The 24,210-nt window shown below is 45.4% G+C and overlaps 1 pseudogene; it reads left to right on the top strand.

Annotated features, from left to right (window-relative positions):
* Positions 1 to 20,279: 20,279 nt before the first annotated feature.
* Positions 20,280 to 23,843, top strand: LOC124989426 (vomeronasal type-1 receptor 4-like; annotated as a pseudogene).
* The last annotated feature ends 367 nt before the right edge of the window (positions 23,844 to 24,210 follow it).

The following is a 24,210-nucleotide window of genomic DNA, read 5'->3' as shown; positions in this document are numbered from 1 at the left end:
TATATGTTATTTAGAGACGGGGTCTCACTAATTTGCTTAGGGCCTCTCTATGATGCTCAGGCTGACCTTGAACTTGTGATCCTCTTCCTTAGCCTCCCGAGCAAACAGGATTACAGGTGTGCACCACTATGTCCAGTTGCATATTTTACATGAACATGTATATCAGCAGCACTGGGTCTTTTGGGTTAAGAAATGTATAAGTAATTTTGATACAAATTGTTATTCAGTTTTTGTACCTGACTAGCAGAAGGAGTGGTATGCAGGAGACATCCTACATGCATGAGAACATGAGCCCATTCCTGAAAGGAGGGGGAAGCAGATGGAAAGCTGGGTGGGACCCTCCAGCATCTGATGACCTCTGTGAGTTCAGAACTATCACCAGCTTTGTGGTGGCAGAATGTAATTATGTATAATTCACCTAATTTTACCAGATTTTGCATCACATACAACACAAAAACTTAATTATTGAAAGGATCTCTTAAGTGGACTTTTTCTCCATGTCTTTTTCTCTTTCTAAGTCCAACATTTAGCCAGATGTCCATTTCTGTGAATCAGCACAAATGGTCTGAGATTTGAATAATGAAGTGGCACAAATTCTTGAGCACTTACAGCTATCGAAAGCTTGTGGAAGGAGAAACTTGAATATAAAGAAAAAAAACAATCTACCCAATGGGAAAAAAAAAAAAGAAAAGAAAAGATAATATAAAAAGGAGAATGAGGAGAATGCTTTGAGGAGCCTTCACCTCAGGGTGTGTTTGTGGAATAGCTTGGAGGTCTGAAGGTGGAGGACATCCTGGTGATTTTTGTGGAGGAGGAACACCATGTGACCACTGGACCCACCCAAGACACTCTGGAGCTCAGCATCTTGAAGGATCATGACAGGGAAAAAAGTCCATCTGATTTTCCAGTTTTCTGACTAAAAGTAACAGTACTTGTAACTGCTAATAATTAGTGATGTGTTCATGCTGCTGATATGTTAGATGTAAACATTCTTATCAAGATATTGAGTGTGAAAAAGAAGAGCAACATGTGCTCGCTTCGGCAGCACATATACTAAAAAAGGAGAGCAACAAGGGAAGGATGTTCCATGCAGACCTGGGCTGCAGCCTCCCCCACCTGGAGGCTCTGGGACTGATGGTGATGGCCTGGACCACCATGAGGAGACTGGTGGTGCTGATGGACAGGCCCCTGGCCACCCTCTGCAGGTAAACAACAGTTTTACAGTTTCCATCATCTTGGAAGATTCTCAAACCAAAAGCTGCTATTTTCTTTTGCATTCCTCTGCAAAAGAGCATTAGGAAGTTTGTAAAAGTCAAGTGGATGAGAAAAAGGAGCACTGATTTCTTCCCAGAGGCCACTAAGAAAATGACTATATAATTCACAAAGACAGAAATATTTTCCACATTGACAAATCCAGTTTGAAAGAGGAACATTGTTATCCTGATCATGTTCAAAACCATTTGTAATTTTATGAACATAATCACTTCAGTTCTTTGAGTTTCTTCCTGAGAAGAGCATCAGGAGCACTGATAGGAACCTGCAGGTGCAGTCAGGTCAAGCACATTCGTACTGTATGGAAGACAGTCGTGGTACATGCAGTGGACTAACTTTGCCCAAGAAATCTTTGTATTTCCCTGGGGCACTCTTTGCAGGACATTGTGTACTGTTAATGGCATTTGCTGAAGAAGAAACAAATATGTGAAGTTGCAAAGCAGACTCTTTCTGATTTCCACACCACCAAAACGGAACTGCTTATTCAAGTCCTTAAATATCTCTTACAGTATGAATCCCAGCTCCTGTTGAATTCATCTGAAAGTTCCCAGCTTGAACATGTCCCTGTGTTTTCTACCTCAGTCTACCAGATCCCATCAATCAATTCCAAGATCCACTCATCCTTAACTCTCTTCTGCAAAATTCAACACACACTCAAAATCTTGTGGGTCCAACTCAACAACTCTCATATTTAGCAATATTTGTTTCTTCCATAATACCTCTTCTATGGTTTTCCATATATATATATATATATATATATATATATATATATCCCTCATTTTTACTAATTAAGCCACTACTGAGTCACATCCTATGTCCAGTTCACATCTTTGACTCATATATATTATGTCCAGTTCACATCTTTGACTCATATATATCTCAGGATTATCTTTTAAAACTCAAAATGATTCTGTGATTTCACTCCTTATGAATTTTCAGGAGAATTACCTCAAATGAACATCAAATAAACTGCAAAACACATGCTACAGCACCTCAACTGTCAAAGGTTAATCAGACAAAGATCTCCATGAAGATGCCTCCAACAAGAATCAGAATATGAACTGCAGGGAGGCAGGAACCAGGATATACCCCCTAGCAGTGACCCCAGGACAGGTCAGAGTCCTCACTCATTGAACATATGGTCTCTCAGGGAGGCCTGGAATAGGACTGGCATGTTGATATTTAACAAGGGGATTAGGAGAAGAGAAATCACTAGGCGTTGTGGTCACGTGCTGTAGAGATGGGAGTGACTTATGGAGTAGGAATCCCCAGTGGAGACTGCTATAGCAAGGGGCTGGGGACACAGGGGTGGAGGTGTCTTCACTCAGGTGGGGTCATGGTGACCGTAGAGCTTCTGCATAACTCTGTCTGCAGTCATCATAGCAATTAAATTCACCCACCTCTGTTCTCCATCAACTAACCAGCAGGGTTGCTTTCATGTTATTGCTCTACATTTGTGGATTTCCTACCTCCCTCTCACCTTTTGATCCTCCTTTCCTTCCTTTTTCTTTCTTTCTTCCTTCCTTTCTGTCTTTCTTTCTTTCTTCTTTTTCCTTTCTTTCTTACTATTTTTCAATGAGTTATAAGAGTTCTTTTAATATCTGTTGATTCAAATGTAGCAGCTGCATTTAATCATGGACTGCAGGGGAAATCCCAGTACCTGTGTACTGGTCAACATAGGGGAGCTGGCATTTCCCTCTTCTCTTCTGTTTCTGTTTAGAGACTTCACACTCCTCTATTTTGCCCTTAAAAGAATATGTGGCGGGTCACAACATGTCAGGGGCGGGCTCTGAGGGCCCCAGAGCCACACCGTGGCCTGATCTCTAAGATGGCGCCTGGCAGCTTGACAGACATAGCTGCACTCATATACAAGTTTTAGGAAGTAACTCTGGTTGGCTGTTGTACATGAGGCGATCCTGGTATCTGCCTGGAGACTGTTCCTTGATAGGCTGACTTCCCTGGTAGTCTACTCTCTGATAGGCTGATGTTCTCGATATAAGTCTGAGACTTGCGGAATAAACTCTTTTTGTTTCCTGTGATGAAGAAGAGCGTACACATTGTGATTGTCCCCGCGGGCGGTGGGCGATCATAAGTGGGGCTGAAACCCAGGAACTCGAGTTACAAAGAAGGAACTGATCAGGTAAATACAGGGTAAGTAAAGTACAGTCTGGCCAGGTTAAAGTTTGTGGAATAAGCGACGGAGTTAAAGTTCGCGGAATAAGCGACGGAGATTGAGTGTTTGTAAGTGGTTTTTCTTTTTCTTTTTTTGCTAGTTAAAGTGCTTTGCATTCTGTTCGTTTAATAGAGAAATATGGGCACTGAAATGTCATGAATGCACATAGAAGGTCCCTTAAAGGATTTGCTCCAGGCCAATGGAATTCCTCTTGAAACTAAAACAGCCCAAAACTTTTAACATTCCTACAGACCTAAAAGGTCCCTTACCTCCTGATACTGTTGGAATTTTATTAGGTAGGAACTCTAGTGCACTCAGGGGACTTATATTTATCCCTGGAGTTATTGACTCTGATTTTACAGGAGAAATTAAGGTTCTTGTACATTCTCCCCAAGGAATTATCTCCATATCACCTGGGGACCACATAGCTCAGCTTTTGATTATTCCCAGCCTTCATAATAATTTTCCATCAACCACAGCAACCAGGGGAACTACAGGTTTGGGTTCTTCTGGAGTTGATTTTGCCTGTCTTACCATGGACTTAAAAAATAGGCCAATGTTTAAAATAAAGATTAAAAATAGAGAATTTTCAGGACTCCTAGATAAAGGAGCTGATACTAGCATTATTACCCTAAAAGATTGGCCTCTACAAGTAGCGAAACAAACCCTGAGGGGATTGGGTGAAGCTACTAGCCCACAAAGGAGTAGTTCTGTATTGACATGAAAAATGATGAGGGCCAACAGGGAATATTTCAACCTTACATCTTAGACCACTTACCTGTTAATTTATGGGGCAGAGGTATTCTCATACAAATGGATTTAGTACTCACTACAGAAGGCCATTATAGCCGAAAGGCTCAAAATCTAATGATAAAACAAGGTCATGAATGGGACAAGGGGCTTGGCCGCTATGGCCAGGGAAATATCCAGCCAATTAGTGTTAAGGGCAATCAAGGTCGCCAAGGCTTGGGTTTTTCCTTGGGGCCACTGAACAAGAGAATGTAAAAATAACTTGGAAATCCAATGCACCAGTGTGGGTCTCTCAGTGGCCCCTGACATTAGAAAAACTTAAAGTGGCCCAAGAACTGTACAACAACAATTAGAAGCAAATCATATTAGACCTTCAACTTCTCCTTGGAATATCCCTATTTTTCTCATAAAAAAGAAATCAAGAAAATGGAGGCTCCTTCATGACTTAAGAGCTATTAATGCTACTATGCAATCTATGGGGCCAACTCAGTTAGGGCTTCCAGCCCTTAATGCTTTACCAAAATATTGGCCTACAATAATTATAGACATAAAAGACTGTTTTTTCTCTATTCCATTACATCCTCAGGATTGTGAGAGATTCGCTTTCACCCTCCCATCTCTAAATCACCAACAACCTGACCAACGATATGAATGGGTTGTATTGCCACAAGGTATGGCCAAGAGCCCCACTATGTGTCAAATTTTTGTTGATCAAGCGTTAAAGTCAATTCAACAAAAATACTCCAAACTTATTATCTATCATTATATGGATGATATATTATTATGCCACTCTGAGGAAGATATTTTAAAGGATATTTACTCTGAATTAATAGAACCACTCAATTTATGGGGACTCATTATAGCCCCTGAAAAGGTTCAAGTTGGTACTACACAAGAATTCTTAGGAGCCCAATTAAACAGCGCTGTAGTAAAGCCACTAAAAACTGTCATCAGGGTAGATCATCTAAAAACATTAAATGATTTTCAAAAGCTACTAGGGGATATAAATTGGATTCGTCCATATTTGAGGCTTTCCACAGGGGAACTACTTTCTGTTTTTAATATCTTACAAGTGGATCCCCATCCCACATCTCCCAGAGAGCTCACTCCTGAAGTGCGTCTGGTTTTGAATATTGTACAAAAAAGCTTAGTTGAGGCCCAGGTAGATAGTATTGATCTCTCTCAGCCATTACAATGCATTGTTATTCCTAACAAGAAACTACCCACTGGAGTCTTTTGGCAAGAGGGTCCCTTGTTTTGGGTCCATCTAGCCTGTTCACCCAATAAAACTCTCTTACCCTACCCTGAAGCAGTAGCTCAAGTAATGCTAAAGGCACTTAAATCATCTATCACAGTGTTTGGAATTCATCCAGCTACTATCATTATTCCCTATGATAAGCATCAACTTTCTTGGTTATGTAATTTCATGGATTCTTGGACTGTTGTTAGATGCTCCACTCAAGCTAACTTTGATATTCAGTATCTTAAACATCCTTATATACAATTTTGTAGTAATAATTCTGTAATATTCCCAAGAGTTACCAGACAACAACCTACTCCTAAGGCTCCTGTGATTTTCACTGATGGATCCAAAACAGGGACTGGAGCTATTTGTTATCAAGATAAAGTCCAAACATTCCTTTGCCCTAACTCTTCTGCTCAACAAACAGAACTCTTAACAGTTCTCGAAGTTTTTAAAATGTTCCCTAATATTCCATTCAATGTTTACTCAGATAGTTTATATGTAGTTCAAGCTCTCAGTAACTTAGAATGTGCAGGGCTTATTGCCTCAAACTCTACTATTTTTCATCCTTTATGGACTTTACAACAAATGATTTGGGATCGTTATAATCCTTCTTTATTGGACATATCAAAGCTCATACCAATTTACCTGGACCTTTAGCTCTAGGGAATAATATAGCAGACATAGCAACTAAGGATCCCCACATTTTTTTCTGCGTTTGAGGCAGCAAAAAATTATCATCAACAATTCCATGTTAATTCTACAACATTAAAACTGAAGTTTCCCATTACTAAAGAAACTGCACGTGCTATTGTCAAATCTTGTGGCCAGTGTACAGTCCTCCGTCATCCACCTTCTATAGGAGTTAATCCTAAAGGACTGTTACCTAATCATCTATGGCAAATGGATGTTACTCACATTCCTGAATTTGGTAAACTTAAATATGTACATGTATCTGTAGACACATGTTCAAGTATCATCTTTGCGCCGCTACACAGTGGAGAAAAAGTCAAAGATGTTATTTCCCACTGTCTCCAGGCTTTCGCAGCCTGGGGACTTCCTAAACAACTTAAAATGGACAATGGCCCTGCTCATACTTAAACCTCCTTTAACCAATTTCTCACTAAATTTGAAATAACTCTAACCACAGGTATACCTTAAAACCCACAAGGACAAGGTATTGTTGAATGTGCACATCTCACCCTCAAAAATACTCTTTATTAACAAAAAGGGGGAATAGGGGAGACCTTCAGGTCCTCTAAAGATAAACTTTCTCTTTGCCTCTATATTTTAAATTTTTTAACTCTGGATAATGAGGGTCCCTCTGCCGCTGAGAGACATGGCAATCATAAACAACATGATAGAGCGACGGTAAAATGGAACGATGCTCTTACTGGACAATGGAACGGCCCGGACCCGGTGCTTTACTGGAGCCGCGGCTCGGTTTGTGTGTTTCCACAGGATAAAACATCACCTATCTGGGTTCTTGAACCAGTGGTAATGCTACCAACAAGTAATTCGGATCAACAAAATAAAGACACCAAAGACACTCCTGACGATCATGCTGTTGACAGTCTTTCACCCCTTAGCCACGCTTTCTTTTCGCCCGGGTGAAAATGGTTCTACATTTCAAGAATACATAAAAAACTTAACAGGAGATGCTGTTTTACTTTCAGGATGGGTATCTCACAGACATAATGCTACAGGAACTACTTTCAAAACCCCTAGAATCTTCCCTCCTTGTAATCCTAAACACAGTGCACCTCCTATATGTACAGGTTGCCAACATGCAGGACCAGCGACTCCTGTACAAAATGGATTTTTTTTCACTCCCAATTTCACTTCTTTCACTGCTAATGATAACTTCACTAAAAATGATGTTCAATTAGGCATGAAACGTGTCAACCCCTTTGACAATTGGATGCTTTTCACTGCAGCTTCAGGATATACTAACTTACAATCTTTTTTTAGTCTCTTAGGAGGGGCATTTTGGCTATGTACTTGGAACTCCTCTACATGGACAAATAGTTCTAGGTTGACTGGTGCTGCCTCACAATCTACATGTACCAGAAATATTACCTTTCCACCTACCCCAGTTTGTGTGTCCCCCACCTTTTTATGTTTTTGTTAGCTTCTCTTCTCAATTGCACCTCAAGCAATTGCTCTCTCTCTCAATGCTGGAATGCTTCTGCATTTGACCTGGTGATCTTAATGTGTATTCCTACCTTCCTACCTGTTCCAGTCTCTGTTACAGATACAGAACTGCCATTAATACTATCTAGAGACAAGAGAGATTTTGGCATCACAGCAGCTGTGGTTACTGTAATAGTGGTTTCTGCAACAGCAGCACTAGCAACTGCCATACCTACAGCAACAGCAGTCAATCACTTGGCCGAAAATACAGCTGCAGCCTTACAGACTCAAGAGACCCTAAACCAACATCTAAGAGCAGGCATACTCCTTGTAAATCAAAGAGTGGACTTACTACAAGAACAAGTGGATATCTTGCAAGAACTTTTGGGACTGGGATGTGTTTATCCTTTAAGAGCAGTGTGTTTCACCCCTATTGCTTATAATAACCTTAGCTCTGTGGCTATGTTGTCTAAAAATCTCTCTGTCTACCTTACTGACAATTGGTCATCTACGTTTGATAATTTAACCAGTCAGCAATGAGCTGAAACACTCAGAGTCAATGCCACCAGGATTCAAGTTACATTGGTATCCGAGATGTTCTCTTTGTTATCTAAAGCCCTGGGATTGACAAAACAGTGGGCTGGAACAGTAGCTGTTCTGATTATTATCTGCTTAGGGATAGCCTATGTTATATGCAGCCAGATCGGAGCTCGCCAAGATGCCCGATGTCATCGACGGGCTATAGTACAGGTTTTGACAGGCTTTGAGACAAGCACATCCCCCCAAGTATGGCTAAGCATGCTGGACCAGTAGTCAAAGACGGGTAAGATCCGTGGAAATGCATACCAACCTAAGACAGGGTTCTGACGCCTGGAGGTCAGAATTCCAATGATGGGTAAAGATGTAATTTGCCATGGATGTAATTTGCCATGGACAACCTAAGACAGGCATGGTCCCAAGTCATCTTTTCTTTATTTAAAGAATAAGGAGGAGATGTCAGGGGTGGGCTCTGAGGGCCCCAGAGTCGCACCATGGCCTGATCTCTAAGATGGCACCTGACAGCTTGCCAGACATAGCTGCACTCGTAAACAAGTTTTAGGAAGTAACTCTGGTTGGCTGTTGTACATGAGGCGATCCTGGTATCTGCCTGGAGACTGTTCCTTGATAGGCTGACTTTCCTGGTAGTCTACTCTCTGATAGGCTGATGTTCTCGATATAAGTCTGAGACTTGTGGAATAAACTCTTTTTGGATCCTGTGATCAAGAAGAGCGTACGCGTTGTGATTGTCCCCGTGGGTGGTGGGCAATCATAACAAGAGACCATGCCTCCCCACTGTTCTGTAGAGCATGGAACTCAGTCTTCCCTCCTGCTGTTCCTGGGGCCTACTGTCCATACTCTCTCTCTGCCTTCCAACCCTTCCAAGACTCTGAAGCTCATGGTTCTACCTTCAGATTGATAGGATTTTATTCTTTCAAATGAACTTCTCCACCCTCGCCTCTCACCTGGGACTCACCTCAGACCACTCATAACTGCCCCAAAACAGAAGAATCCAGGTGTTTGACTGATGCTCAGAGCTGCACTTGTTCTGTGTACTTGGGATGCCTTTACTCAGAGCTCCTCCCCACACCTGTTGCCAACTTCCAGGGCTGCCTTACATGTGTGTCTGTCTTTAAGCTCCCCAGCAGCTCCATCTGTGTGAACCTGCGCTAATGTGCTGGCTTAGTTCCAGGGAGCCCATGGATACCAGCCCTGTGTCCTCCCCTGACAAGCTGGGAGGCTGAGGTCTGCACCAATGCTTTCAGCAAAGTGAAAAACCTAGCCATGTTGGAACAGCAGCGTTAACCAGTGGCTTTGGAGTAAGAATTGAAGACAACCTGGGTTGGAATGTCAACATGGATTTCCAAAGATTCCTCAATATCCAGTGTCCTTATGAAGCACTTCCATGTTGTGGTCACCCACGTTTAGGATCTCCTTCCCATTTTCCTGGTCCTCTCTTCACCTTGCCACTCTCCAAAGCTCTGCCATGGATGTGAGAGAGCTTTCAGACACCTTCTACGTCACTGTATTTTCTTTTGGACTGACTAACCTGAACACCACTGGGTGGGTGGGGTGCCTCTCTGGAATTTCAAATGACATTTTTAAACTGTTCACGAGGCCATGTTCTGCCTTCAGATGATGCATGATGCCCCGCCTGGGTCTAACCTGATGACTCAGATAGCTGTGCCATCTCAGCCCCAGTTTTCTCTACTAAAAATGAGATTAGTGCTGATGTTCTGTAAGACTAAGTTGGTTGACAGTGAACCAGTCGGATTGAACTAAATCATAACCTGACAAAATATGAGGAATTTCCTGAAGAGCGGTTCTAGTTTTAGTCGTACCTGTTTCAAGTGGTGCCCCATCAAACTGGCAGGTGGAGCATGGGCTCCACTCACACCTGTAATGTGCAGTGTCAGAACAGCAGAGCCCGTGGGGGTGCAGGAGAGCCCTCCAGGCAGCACCTGCAGAGCAGGCACACTGAGGAGGAGACCCGATGGTGAAGACAAAGGTGTCCCTGTGTGAAACCCAGAAAGAGATGAAGAAGCTCATGCAAGCTGACTCATGGTGGCAGCACGATACAGTAAAAACACAGCTTCAGTAAAGTTTAAGAGCTGAAGAGCTTCTGTGATGCTCAGGTGCTGAGAGAGGCAGGGAGCTGACCTAGGCCTCGACCCCAGAGTTCTCTGAGGCCTCGGTCCCACACAGGGGAACCAGATACCAGGCTCGCAGAGCACCTGTGGCACTGCCTTCATCTATGTACCCGGTGCGTATGTTTACCAACCAGATGAGCCAGTGTCCTGACTGTCACACACTCTCGTGTCGCCAAAGAGACAAAGCAGAATTCACACTCTGAGGAAATCTCACAGGGCACCTTGCATCAAAGGAGGTCGGGCCCACTCACCTGGGTGGCTGCAGACAGGCTCTGCGCTGGTCCTTCTGACAAGGGGCAGCTTACCAGGTCCTATTTGTACCCTCTGGCTTTGTGGAGCCCTTGCCTTCCATGAACCAGCACCAGGACTTGTCACAGTTGACACCTGTCAGGGAGAAGCAAAGCCCTGCAGATCCTCAGTCCCTGAAGGAAGACTGTCCCTCTCTCTCCACAATGATTGTGTTTCTTGGACTCAGAAGTTTTCTGAGTCATAATCAGAGTTAATTACCTTAATAGAACAGTGTTTAGTGAGAAAGTGAAAATTAGCTAAGTTCCTGTAGGAGATTTCCAATTTCTCTGGCCTTCCCTTCAAATTCCCCAAGTTTCCTAGGTCAATCACAAAGGGGCCAGTTTTGGAAATGCAGAATAAGTCATTTCTCTTCTTTCTTAAGATGTCCTTCAAACAAAGGGGTATGACACATGATGACCAGCACTGTGGCCTCTACCTTCTGAGCATGTTCCTAGCCTGCTCCCAGGAGGGACAACAGACCCTAGCTTAACCCATGATTGTAGGCAGTCCAAGGTCTGGGAAATAACTGACTGCTTTATCCCTTGACTGTTAAACAGAGAATGGGACCCCAGTGAGGTGGACCCTCCCCTTAAGACAAGCCCTGTCCTCTCATAATCTTAACCTCATTCTTTAGAGGGGTTCCTGATGCCTACTATGATGGAAAACACCCTTGGTATGAGAACTGTCTTCACTGCCCACATCCAGGCAGAGTTATGCTGAGGAAGTTCCAAGGAGAACTGTGAGGTGTGATAAATGACGGAAATGGGGATTCTCCCACCCTTCCTTGTTTTAGAACATTTTCTGTAGGAGTCAGATAATTCTCACTTTTCCTTGCCCCTTTGAAGTGTGTGGACATCTCTTTCAAAGCCAAGTGATGCTCTTGACTGTCCTGGAACTCACCATGTTTCTCTCAGGGCCCTGGAGTCCTCCTCTGAAGAGGACCAAGGAGCCAGGGGCCTGTCTGCCAGGTCCCATGGGACAGGAGGAGTCTGACATTTTTGGCCACCGAACTGCACGTTGCAATGCCTCCTATGTCCACAAGGAACAGTGTACTCACTTTCTGATAAAGGCAAAGCTCACTAAGAGTCCACCACAAGGCCAGGTGCATCTCACATGGACTGTGCTTGACAAATGGAGGAGTCAGTCCTCTTCCTGAAGCTGAGCTACACTTTATCTTGAGAAGATGTATTTTCTGGCAAATAGCAGTGACAAGAGCAGGGACAGCACCTGGTGCCCTAGGATGTTCCAGCATAGTCACCAATCAACAGGAAGCAGGATCAGCAAGGGCCACAGCAGCTGGGTCCACAGCTGGGAGCCACATCCTGGAGTGAAGCAGGTGTGCACAGGCCACCCACAGCACTGGGGACCCCATAGCAGGAGAGGTCGGGTGGTCCCTGTAACAGGAAAATTCCAAGAGCTGCAGCAGTGCTGTTCTCAGGAGAAGGGAATGCAGGCAGACAACGTGAGGGACCTGCAGAATGTGCATGAGATGCAGCAGAGAGGAGGCAGGTGCGCCATAGGAGAGAAATAAACAGCCAAAGTAGCACAGCTGGAGAAGAAGGGGACTGGCTACAGGAGGGGAAGAGGGAGAGGAAGGGTAACCAGAAACAAGCCAAAATCCAAACCCACCAACCACATTCCAACCCTCCAGAGGAGAAGACAACAAGTGAATGAAAAACATGAGAAAAGTGAGAAAAGTGAGAAGGAACTGTGAGTGCACCCACAGGAGAGCAGGACACATCACAGAGAAAGGGAGGGGAACAGCCGGGGGGACAGGGTTCCATGCAGATTTGGGAGCATCCAGCTAAGTGAGAGTAGATCATCACTGCTGTACCCCCTGCCCTGCTTCCTCCTTCCTGGGTGGACATCCACTTCGAGAGCCAGGGCTGTGCTGTCGCACCTTCCTCCTCTGTCCCTCTCCATTCTGCCAGCTGAGAGTCTAATAATGATCCAGGCAGAGAGAGGTCAGGGTTTCCCTCCCACAGTGTTAGGGGGAAGCAGAATCCATGGGTTTTGTGCAGAGGACCAGGTCAAGGAGCTCCCAGTTGGGGTGGATGCTGAAGTCTGCATGGGAGGTGCTCATGGCCTGGGCAGCCCTGAAGGGGACTGTAGGATGGTGTGCAGTGGCGTCTGATCTGGAGAAGCAGCTCCATAGGTCTCTGCTGGGCATCTGGATCTCAAGGGCCTCGGGACAGTCTGCCCTCAGGGCAGGTGGCTGACCTACCACCCTCCTGCATACCTCTGTGCCTGTGAACCTGGCCTTCCTGACTCAGTCCTGAGTGTAGTCACACCATCCAGTTCTTTCTCCTTGTCTTCTCTTCCTTCCTCCCTCCCTTCCCTCCCTCCCTCCCTATTTTCCCCCCTCCCTCCCTCCCTCTCTCCCTTCCTTCCTTCCTTCCTTCCTTCCTTCCTTCCTTCCTTCCTTCCTTCCTTCCTCCCTTTCTTCCTTCCATTCCTTCCTTCTTTCCTTTGTTTCCTTCCTTCCTTCCTCCCTCCCTCTCTGTCCTCGTTGTCATATTCCTCCTCCTCCTCCTCCTCCTCCTCCTCCTCTTCTTCTTCTTCTTCTTCTTCTTCTTCTTCTTCTTCTTCTTCTTCTTCTTCTTCTCTCTCTCTCTCTCTCTCTCTCTCTCTCTCTCTCTCTCTCTCTCTGTCTCTCTCTCTCTCTCTTCTTACACTGGGATTGATCTCAGGAGCTCTTCACCTCTGAGCTCCCCCCACACTCTCTTTTCAGACAGTGTATCACTCAGTCTTAGGGCCTCACTGAGTCGCTGAGCTGGCCTGGAACTCGTGATGCTCCTGCCCCACTGCCCAGGTCACTGGACTACAGGTGTGTGCCACCACGCCCAACTTCAGTGTTTATTTCTTAAAAAGAAAATAATGTCTCACAAGACCCGAGTGCAGTAATTAAAATCAGCAAATTTCTTGTTAGAACATATTTAGATTTTACCCTCTGTACCATTCACATTATTTGTGTCAAAAGGTAATCCCAAATTCTCCACTACAGCATTCAGATGTCATGTCTCCTTAGGATCCTTATCCTCTAAAACTCCTGAGTCCTCCTTTGCCTTTTATTACAGGGATGGTTTTAAGAAAACATGGAACATTTCCTGGAATTTCCCTTCATCTGGCTTTTCTCTGTGCTTTGGCTCAGGAAAGGCCTTGCAGGCACAGCAGGGAAGGGCTGAAGGCTGATGGCACTTTCTGGGCCTCCTGCTGCTGGAGAGGCCTCTCTGACCTGCACTGTCATCCTTTGGTAGCCAGGTCATTTTCTTGGTGTCCAACACATGTGACTGTTGCATGCTTTGGCATGAGTGAGGCATCAGGGAGACACTTTGAGGCCATGTGGAATTCCTGGGACACCTAAACCCTTGCCCACCACCCTTAGCATCCACTGATGGTCTTCTCCTGATGAAATTACTGTCACGATGTTGCCAAGGGATGATTTTCTAATTTCATTTTCCTTTATTCCTTTTTTGTTTATTTGTTTCATGATCCATTCAAGTTAGAACTTCTTCTTCTCTCTGATTCACTTATTTCCATTGGGGACCTGTGTGCTGTTGGGTGATAGGGAATGTGAGGTCTCTTCATGTCATGATTAAGTGTGATTCCCTGGTTTCCACAAAGGGTGGTAGACTCTGCAAGCTGGACCCCTAGTTGGCATGCCCATCCCTCTTGGGCCCTTCCTTACTATATGACATATTAGATGCTCCAGGTTCATCTCACCTTTCCCTCAATTAGCCCTTAAACAAACTATGTGTTAAACAGCCTGTTTTCTTTGTATCAGAAAATGGTATTTAGAACTTAATCCTGGGGATGTGAGGTGCATTGAGTAAGTGACATTACTTTCCTGCTCTCATTCCTGAAACATTTTCTCATCTAAATGACCCAAAGTATTGCTCTTCTCCAAGGGCTCATCTTTCATTGATGCACTAGTGATTCCAGTATCTGCTCTGTGCCAAGTGCACCACTGGGTAAGGAAACAGGGTCACATGGGATGAGGGGACAGTGCCCTCCTGCCAAGCCCTGTGCTGCTCTCATGGGTGGAGAACCAATGCTCTTCTCAGCTCAGCCCTGAGCCCAACATGTTCATGTCCTTTGATCAGGGACCAGGACGGCAGCAGAATGAACATATGGAAGGATTATACTTGTCTATAGATGATCACAGAGGTGTCCTTGAGCTTCACAGCCAGGACTGATGTTCTTAGGGAGGGTTGGGAGGATCCTTCAGAGTTTCTGGGCTTGCTTATTGTTTCACATATGAGGAATAAAACAGTCATCCAGGGCTGCAATGTGACCTCAGTGTACATAGATGCAGCAAGGTGACTCCGTCCTGCCCAGGTGCTGGTTGGGGCTTGTTCTAAAGCAGAGTCCCCAGTGCTGCTCATCAGCACCACATCCCTGTGCCTGGAGAAGGTCTTGAATATGAGGGGAAGCAGTCCCATTCTGGTTCAACTGTGGACCTCTGGGAAGGGGAAGGGAAGGCCAAGACATGGGAACTCAAATACAGAAGCTTGGCTGCTTGTTTACTTTCTCTCTGCACAAACTTCTGTTAAAATAATTAAGCCCCAATTAAGCCTGGGTTAACTTCTGGTCCATCAAATGCAGTAATTGTGCAGGGAAAAGGAAAGCCCTCCCAGGGACTGAGGTTCTGCAGGGCTTTGCTTCTCCGTGACAGGTGTCAACTGTGACAACTGGAGTCCTGGTGGTGGCTCATGGTAGGACAAGAGCTCCACAAAGCTGGAGGGTACAAATAGGACGTGGGAAGCTGCCCCTTGTCAGAAGGACCAACACAGAGCTTGTCTGCAGCACACCAAGCTGAGTGGACCTGAGAGTTGTGGGTTTCTCAAGGTGCCAGGTGACATTTCCTCAGTAGCACAGATATTACTCTCCCTGTGACTAAGGAGGGGAATTGCTGAGGAGGTCCTGTGCCTTGGACATTTTGATCTTCCCCTGATCTTTAGTGAAGTATCTGAGTCCAGAAGGATGCAAGCGACCATATCCCACAGATGTCCCTCCAGAAAGGCTTAGGTGTCTCTGTCCCCATGTTCAGGATATGATGCCATCAGAGAGCTCTGTGATAGGTCTTGCATAAAGTTACTTCCTTGACTTCTTTAAGTATTTAGAAAGGTATAGGACCTCTCAAGTTTCTATAAAATATTGTTTTCTTCAGCCTCCAATTTCTCCTGTATTATAACTCCATCATCATATTATGCTACAATGATATTAGCACATTTCATTTATGGTACATTCCTGTATTTCCATGATGGACCAGTTATCTTTGCATTATGATGCTAGTTTATAAGTGTGTTTCTGTTTAATCTGAAGGTTTTCTTTCTGCATCTTCCCTGAATTATTCTTGTTCTCACACACACACTATGATGCCATATTGCAAGTCAATCACATTCCTTGTATACCTGTTTGATGGGAACTGTGAACAACTATTAAATTGAAAACTATAGTTGCATCTTCAAGAAGTCCTAGTGTGCATCACCCAGGCAGGGAGTTACTATAATATGAACTAATTCTCTTTAGTTTTATCCTAGCATATGCAGCAAGGAGCATAAATCTCAATGTTTAATTGAAAAAAAAAACAGATCTGATGGATGAACACATTTGCCTAAGCTGTAGGCTATTAGGTCCAGTTGGGATTGTACCTGTATGAATGCAAAACCTGCCTTTGAAAAGAGTTTAATGTACCATTTCCCAAGACAAGCTGAAATAGAAGTCACACCTCCATCCTTGGACATTCTTCACTTGGGTCAGAAAGACAAACCATTCTGAGGACTCTCACAGTCAGTCTCAATGGTCTTTCTACGGCACCCTCCTGATGAATTTCACAGGTATCCTCAATGGTTCCTCTACGGCACCCTCCTGAATACTCTAATCAGCAGTCTCCATGGTTCCTGTAGGGCACCCTCCTTAGGATTCACACAGGTGTCCTCAATGGTTCCTCTATGGCACTCCGTTGAAGACTCTCACAGATATCCTCTTTGGTTCTTCTAGGGCACCCTCCTGAGGACTCTCACTGGTATCCTCCATGATCTTCTCTAGGGCACACACCATCACACTCTCCCAGGCTTCATCCACGGTTTCTGTAGAACACCCTCCTGAGGACTCTCACAGGCATCCTCCTTGGTTCCCTTAGGGCACCCTCCTGAGTACTCTCACAGGCAATCTCCATGGTTCCTCTAAGGCACCTTCCTGCAGACTCTCATGGGTATCCTCCATGGTTTCTCTAGAACACCCTACTGAGTACTCTCACAGGCAGTCTCAATATTTCCTGCAAGGCACCCTCCTGAACACTCACACAGGTATCCTCCATGGTTCCTCTAGTGCACTCTCCTGAGTACTCTCAGAGGCAGTCTCCATGGTTCTGTTAGGGCAACCTTCTGAAGACTCTCATAGGTATCCTACATGATACACTTGGGCTTGATTCTGAGTACTCTCACAGGCAGTCTCAATGGTCCCTCTAGGGCAGCCTCCAGAAGAATCTCACAGGTATCATCTGTTTCCTCTAGGGCATCCTCCTGAGAACTTGAAAGGCAGTACCCATGGTCTCTCTAGGACACCCTCCTGAAGAATCACCCGTATCATCCCTAGTTCTTTATGGCACACACCCGAGGACTCTCCAGATAACTCCATGGTTCCTCTGAGAACTTCCCTGAGGACTCTCAAAGGTATCATTATGGTTGCTATAGGACACCCTCCTGATCACTCTCACAGGCAATCTCCATGGTTCCTCTAGGACACCCTCCTGATGACTCTCACAGGCAATCTCCATGGTTACTCTAGGGCATCCTTCTTAGGATTCACACAGGTATCCTCAATGGTCCCTCTACGGGATTCCCCTGAAGACTCTCACAGATATACTCAATGGTTTATCTAGGGCACCCTACTAAGGACACTAAAAGATATCCTCAATGGTTCCTCTGGGACATCCTCTGAGGACTCTCACAGTCAGGTTCAATGGTCCTTGTAGGGCACCCTCATGATGAATTTCACAGGTATCCTCAATGGTTCCTCTAGTGCACCCTCCTGAAGACTCTAACCAACAGTCTCCATGGTTCCTGTAGGGCACCCTCCTTACAACTCACACAGGTGTCCTCAATGGTTCTTCTATGGCACTTTCCTGAAGACTCAGATACCCTCCTTGGTTCATATAGGGCACCCTACTGAGGACTCTCACTGGTATCCTCCATGGTTCCTCTAGTGCACCCTCCTGAAGACTCTAAGTGGCAGTCTCCATGGTTTCTGTAGGGCACCCTCCTTACAACTCACACAGGTATTCTCAATGGTTCCTCTATGGCACTTTCCTGAACACTCAGATACCCTCCTTGGTTCATCTAGGGCACCCTACTGAGGACTCTCACTGGTATCCTCCATGGTTCCTCCATGGCACTCCCCTGTGGACACTCACAGGTACCCTCCATGGTTCCTCTAGAGCACCCTCCTGAAGACTCTAAGTGGCAGTCTCCATGGTTTCTGTAGGGCACCCTACTTAGGACTCACACAGTTATTCTCAATGGTTCCTCTATGGCACTTTCCTGAAGACTCTCACAGATATCCTCCTTCTTTTATCTAGGGCACCCTCCTGAGGACTTTCACTGGTATCATCAATGATTCCTCTAGGTGCACCCTCCAGAAGACTCTCACTGATATCCTCCATGGTTCCTCTAGGGCACTACTCTGAGGACTCTCACACGTATCCTGCCAGGGTTCCTCTAGGGAACCAACCAGGAACACTAGTCACAAGATTCATCCATGATTCCTCTAGGGCAACCTCCTGAGGATTCAGGCAGGCATCCTCCATGGATCCTCTAGTGCACACCCCTGAAGATTCTCAGAGGCAGTCTCCTTAGTTCCATTAGGTCACCTTCCTGAAGCCTTTCATAGGTATCATCCATGGTTCTTTTAGGCACACTCCTGAGTACTCTCACAGGCAGTCTCAATAGTTCCTCTAGGGCACCCTCCTGAAGACTCTCACAGGTATCCTCCATGGTTTCTACAGTGTACCCATCTGAAGACTACCTTAGGTATCCTCCATGGTTCCTCTATGGCACCCTCCTGAAGAATCTCACAGGCAGTCTCAGTGGTTCCTCTAGGGTGCCCTCCTGAAGAATCTCACAGGTAGCCAACATTGTTCATCCAGGGCATCCTCCTGAAGACTCTCACATGTATATTCCATGGTTCTTTTAGGGCACTCCCCTGATGACACTCACAGGTATCCTCCATGGTCCCACTAGGGCACACTCCTGAAGATTCTCACAGGTTTCCTTCATTGTTCCTCTGGTCACCCACATGAAGACTCTCACAGTCATCCTCTATGGTTCCTCTCAGGCAACCTCCTGTGGATTTCCAAAGGTATCATCCATGGTTCCTCTCTAGACCACTCCCCTGAGGACTCTCACAGATATCCTCCACGGTTCCATAGGACAATCTCCTGAAGACTCTCACATTCAAATTCCATGCTTCCTCTTGGGCACCCTTCTGAGGACTCACACAGGAATTTTCCATGGTTCATCTAGGGCACCCTCCTGAGGAATCTCACAGGTATCCTCAATGCTTCCTCTAGCACACCATCCTGAGCACTCTCACATGTATTCTCCATGTTTCCTCAAGGGCACTCTCCTCTGGAGTCTCACAGGTATCCTCCATGGTTCCTTTAGCGCAATCCTCTGAGTATTTTCACAGGTATCCTCCCTGGCTCCTCTAGGGCAACCACCTGTGGACTCTCACATGTATCCTCCTTCATTTTTCTAGGGCACACACCAGAGGACTCTCACAGGCATCATCCATGGTTCCTCTAGAACACCCTCATGAGGACTCTTACAGGAATTTTACAAGGTCTCTCTATGGCAATCCCCTGAGGACTCTCAGAGGCAATCTCCATGGTTCCTGCAGGGCACCTTCCTGAAGAATTTCATAGGCATCCTCCATGGTTCCTCTAAGGCACACTCCTGAGTAATCTCACAGGCATTCTCCATGGTTCCTACAGGGCACCCACCTAGAAGACTACCCTAGATAACCTCCATGGTTCCTCTAGGGCACCCTCCTGAGGACTCTCACCTTCAGACTCAATGGTTCTTCTAGGGTACCATCCTGGTGAATTTCACAGGTATCCTCCATGGTTACTGTAGGGCACCATCTTGAAGACTCTAACCAGCAGTCTCCATGGTTCCTGGATGGCACCCTCCTTTGGACTTGCACACATATTCTCAATGGTTCCTCTATGGCACTCCCCTGAAGACACTCACAGATATCCTCCATGGTTCACCTAGGGCATCCTCCTGAGGGCTCTCACTCATATTATCAATGGTTCCTCTAGGGCACCCCCCTGAAGTCTCTCACAGGCAGTATCCTTGGTTTCTCTAGGGCACCCTCATGAGAACATCACAGGAATCTTTTATGGTTCCTCTAGTGTACCTGCCTGACAACTCTCACAGGCATCCTTCACTTTTCCTCTAGGGCACTCTCCTGAGAACTCTCCCAGGGATCCTCTGTCATTTCTCTAAGGCACCCCCTGAAGACTCTCACACGTATCCTCTATGGTTCTTCTTGAGCACTCCACTGAAGTCTCTCACAGGCATCCTCCAAGTTTCCTCGAGGGTACCCTCCTTAGGATTTTTACAGGCATCCTCCATGGTTCCTCTAGTGCACCCCAGTGAAGACTCTCACAAGCAGGCTCCATGGTTCATCTAGGGAACCTTTCTGAAGACTCCCACACACAGTCACCATGGCCCCTCCAGAACACCCTTCTGAGGACTCTGAAAGGTATCCTCCATGGTATCACTAGGGCACCTGCCTGAGTACTCTCACAGGCAGTATCATGGTTCCTCTAGGGTACTCTCCTGAAGAATTTCATGGGTTTCCTCCATGGTTCCTTTAGGGCACCCTTCTGAAGACGCTTACACGCAGTCTACATGGTCACTCTAGGGCACCCTTCTGAGGAGTCTCACAGGTATCCTCCATGGTTCCTCTAGGGCACCCTCCTGAGGACTCTCACAGCCAGTTTCCATGGTTCCTTTAGGGCACTCCTCAGAGGACTCTCAGGTATCCTCCATGGTTCCTCTAGGGCACTTTCCTGAGAAATTTCATGGATATCCTCCATGGTGGCTCTAGGGCACCCTTGTGAAGACTCTCACAGGCTCTCTCCATGTTTACTCTAGGGCACCCTCCTGAGGACTCTCACAAGCATTCTCAATGGTTTCCTGTATGTAACCCTCCTGAAGAATCTCACAGATTCCTCCATGGTTCCTCCAGGGCACCATTCGAAGGTGTCTTACAGGTATCATTCCATTGTTCTTCTATGGCACAGTCCTGAAGACTCTCACAGGTTTCTTTCATGGTTCCTCTGGGCACCCACCTGAAGACTCTCACAATTGTCCTGCATGTTTCCTCTAGGCCCCTCTCCTGAGGACACTCACACGTGTCCTCCTTGGTTCCTCTAGGGCACCCTCCTGAGGACTCTCACAGTTATCCTCCATGGTTCCTCTAGGGCCCTACCCTGAGGACTCTCACAAGTATCTTCCATGGATCCTCTATGGCACCCTCCTGAGGACTTATACAGGTATCCCCCATGGTTGCTGTAGGGCACTGCACTGAGGACTCTTACACGTATCCTCCATGGTTCCTCTAGGGCAATTACCTGAGGACACCATCATGTATCCTCCATGGTTGCTATAGGGAACCCTCCTGAAGACTCTAACAGGCAGTCTCCATGGTTCCTCTCGGGCACTCCACTGAGGACTCTCATATGTATCCTCCATTGTTCCTTGAGGGCACACTCCTGAGGACACTCACAGGCATCCTCCTTGGTTCCTCTATGACAGCACCCTGAAGAATTTCACAGTCAATCTCCATGGTTTCTCTGGGACACCCTCCTGAGGACTCTCAGAATTATCCTCCATGGTTCCTTTAGGCACTCCCTGGAGGACTCTCACAGGTGTCCTCCATGTTCGCTCGAGAGCACTCACCTGAAGATTCTCACAAGTATCCTTCATGATTGCTCTAGGGCACCCTCCTGAAGACCCTCACAGGTTTCCACCGTGATTCCTCTAGGTTACTCCCCTGAGGACTACTACAGATATACTCCATGGTTACTCTAGGGAATTCTCCTGAAGTTTCTTACAGGTATCTTCCATTGATGCCCTAGGGCACCCTCCTGAGGTCTCTCAACAGCATCCTACATTTTTATAGGACACTAACAAGTATCTTCCATGGATCCTCTATGGCAACCTCCTGAGGACTTATACAGGTATCCCCCATGGTTGCCATAGGGCACTGCACTGAGGACTCTTACACATATCCTCCATGGTTCCTCTAGGGCAATTACCTGAGGACACCATCATGTATCCTCCATGGTTCCTATAGGGAACCCTCCTGAAGACTCTAACAGGCAGTCTCCATGGTTCCTCTTGGGCACTCCACTGAGGACTCTCATATGTGTCCTCCATTGTTCCTGAGAATTCTCACAGGTATCTTCTATTGTTCCACTAGGGCACTCCCCTCTGGATTCTCACAGATATCCTCCATGTTTCCTCTATAGCACCCTCCTGAGGACTCTCACAAGTATCCTCCATATTTCCTCTATGGCACTCTCCTGAGGACTCTCACTGGCAGTCTCCATGTCTGCTTTAGGTCACCCTCCTTGGCTGCAACCTGTGGATTACAGTACCTTCTCAGGATGAAGCCTGGTTCCTAGAGGTCATTGATTGATTCAGCTTTAACTTTTGGAATACCACAAGGAAATGTCATTCAGTCTGTCTTGATTGAGGACTACCAAAAATGCTGAATGTTGTAAACAGAAAGACCACAAAGTCTTTTTGATGTGTAGAAGTACAGAATTTTAAACTGTCTGTCATCAAAGACATAAAACTTGAAATCATAAAAGCAAAATTGAATTTTTACTTTCACCAAAATGGGAGACAGAAAGAATATTCAACAAAATAAAACGTTATATGTATTTTGAAATTAGATGAATTTTCAAGATGTAAAAGACTTTGAAACACGAGAGTTTTGTAAGTTTTTATATGGAGTGTGTGGGAGGCAGTCAGATCAAACATGAGCCCTTGTGTATTTAGGAATAGAATAATTGAGAATATGTTAGACTAAAATTTTTAAAAATTGAGAAATTCTGGTTGGTAGAATTTTAGTGCAGTCATACGTGGATTGAAAACAGGAGAGATAGTAAAGATTTGAACATGTATATTGGTTTTGCTAATGTGGACTTCTAAGAATTGAATTGACAGTTCAGAATTTTGGAGGTTAGTTGTCTAGATGGCATCTGAGGCTATTTAGAATGACCCACTAAGAGTGCCACATAGAATGATATCTACTGCAACAACAACGAAAGAAATCCCACCACATTTACCTATGTACTGAGTGCTTTTTCACTTTTAAAATTTTTGATGTGAATACTTTTGAAGATACATAGAAATATTGCTGATGCTTCCTTCAAAAAGTTGTTTGCAGCATCCAAGTTTTTCTGCCTACAAAGAATAAAATGATTTTGAACCTTGTCAATGAAGACAATTACTGTCTTTCTCACAGGGCTTTGCATTGTGGGGAACACCTTTGTTCTTCTGCATTGTATATGCATTTTTTAAGCAGTGAGAAGAAATGCATACACATTATTCTCATCCATTGTGGCTTTTACAATCATGATAACATGTTTTTCCAGGGAATGCCAAGGACAATAGCAGATTTTGCTTTGATGAATTTTCTGTATGACATAGGCTGTAAGATTCTTGGTTACCTGGAGAGGGTGGCCCAGGGCCTGTCCATCAGCAACACCAGTCTCCTCACAGTGGTCCAGGTCATCACCATCAGTCCCAGAGCCTCCAGGTGGAGGAGGCTGCAGTCCAGGTCTGCATGGAACATCCTTCTCTTGTTGCTCTTCTTCTGGATACTCAATGCCTTGAGAAATCTGAACTTACCATTTTACATAAAAAAAATCTCAACTAAACACATCACATGAACACATCACAAATTATTAGAAGGGACAACTACTTTTATTTTCAGTCAGACAACTGGATAATCAGATGGATTTTTCTTGCTCTCATGATCCTTTTAGATGCTGTGTTCCAGGGTGTCATGGGCTGGGCCAGTGGCTACATGGTGTTCCTCCTCCACAAGCACCACCAGCATGTCCTCTACCTGCAGACCTCCATGCTCCTCTACAGAACTCTGCCTGAAGGAAAGTCTCTCAAAGTGCTCTTCTGTTATTGCTATGTTTTCTTTCCTTTTATTGGACAGATGGTTTTATGGCTTTACACCTGAACTTCTCCTTACACACTGATTCCATAACAGAATATGTTCAAGAATTTCTGTCTCTTGGTTCTGGAATCGTCAGTTCATTTGTGCTAGTTCACAGAGGTGGACTTCTGGCTGAATGCAGGCATCTTCATAAGAGAGACACTGAGAAAATGTTAGATTTACTGATCCTTTCAGTAAGTGTGTTTGAATCCTTGTTAGGCTCTTGGTGTGTGTGATGCAAAATCAAGTAAAGGTAGCTGAATCTCAGAGTGGTGCACCCTCACACCACAAAGCTGGTGACTGTCTTCATCTGTCACAAGGGTCACAGGGAGCTGGAGGACCCAGATGTCCCCTCTTGTCCTCTGTGCCATCCTTCCATAGCGGCTGATGTGAGACAAATCATTCACTAC

Source organism: Sciurus carolinensis, chromosome 7 (genome assembly GCF_902686445.1).
Source record: "Sciurus carolinensis chromosome 7, mSciCar1.2, whole genome shotgun sequence".
Classification (NCBI taxonomy): Eukaryota; Metazoa; Chordata; class Mammalia; order Rodentia; family Sciuridae; genus Sciurus; species Sciurus carolinensis.
This window is presented reverse-complemented; position numbering and strand designations above follow the sequence as displayed.